We start from the raw sequence: 1,078 nt of genomic DNA on the forward strand, positions 1-1,078 counted from the left end.
TCACGGTGCGCGTGTGTGTGTTTGATGGTGCATGTGTCTGTGTGTGAGTTTCAGTTTGTGTCACGTTGTGTCCGTGTGTGAGTTTCACTTTGTGTCACGGTGTCTATGTGTGTGTTTGATGGTGCATGTATCCGTGTGTGAGTTTCAGTTTGTGTTACGGTGTGTGTGTGTGTGTTTGATGGTGTGTGTGTGTCTGTGTGTGAGTTTCACTTTGTGTCACGGTGTGCGTGTGCGCGTTTGATGGTGCGTGTGTGTCCGTGTGTGTTTCAGTTTGTGTCATGGTGTGCACGTGTGTTTGATGGTGCGTGTGTCCGTGTGTGTTTCATTTTGTGTCACAGTGTGCGTGTGTGCGTTTGATGGTGAATGTGTGTCTGTGTGTGAGTTTCAGTTTGTGTCACGGTGTGCGTGTGTGTGTTTGATGGTGTCTGTGTGTGAGTGTCACCCCTGCGGGCGACGCAAGCCAGGATCCCGCGGGTGTCGCATCCACCTGCCCCACCAGGCCGTTTGTCTGGGTATCATTAACCCTCTCATCCTGTTGCTGAGCAACGACATGGGACCCTGGAACACCAGTACCACCCCCACCCCCGTCAGCGTGGTACGTCCCAAAGGGCTTCCTCTCCTGCTCACTTGGTACATCCCACCCCATACTCTCCCCCTTTGCCTAAATTCACATGGCACATTCTAACCCCCCCGTAAAGGATGGTACATCCCAACTGTCACCCCTCTGCCCTAAGTGCACTTGGTACCTCCCACTATCTCACATTTGAGAGCGACCCATCCCAACTGGCCTAGGGCCACACCCATCCCATGTCCCCCTCTCTATGGTACATCCCGGGTGACACACCCCCTTCTGCGCCCAGTTGGTCCCATGCCCCGCCCAGGAGGGAAATGCGGTCCCCCCTGCCCTGGGTGAACATGGTACGCTCCCTCTGGTACCCGCCTTCCAGGCCCCGCATCCCCTCCCTCATGGTTTGTCCCACCCCCCACACATGGTACCTCCCAGTCCCTGTGGTATGTCCCTACCCCCCGTAAATGGTACCGCCCGCCCCCCTCCCGGATGGTTTGTCCCGCCCTCTCC

The sequence above is a fragment of the Chelonoidis abingdonii genome, chromosome 26 (genome assembly GCF_003597395.2).
Source record: "Chelonoidis abingdonii isolate Lonesome George chromosome 26, CheloAbing_2.0, whole genome shotgun sequence".
Taxonomy (NCBI): Eukaryota; Metazoa; Chordata; order Testudines; family Testudinidae; genus Chelonoidis; species Chelonoidis abingdonii.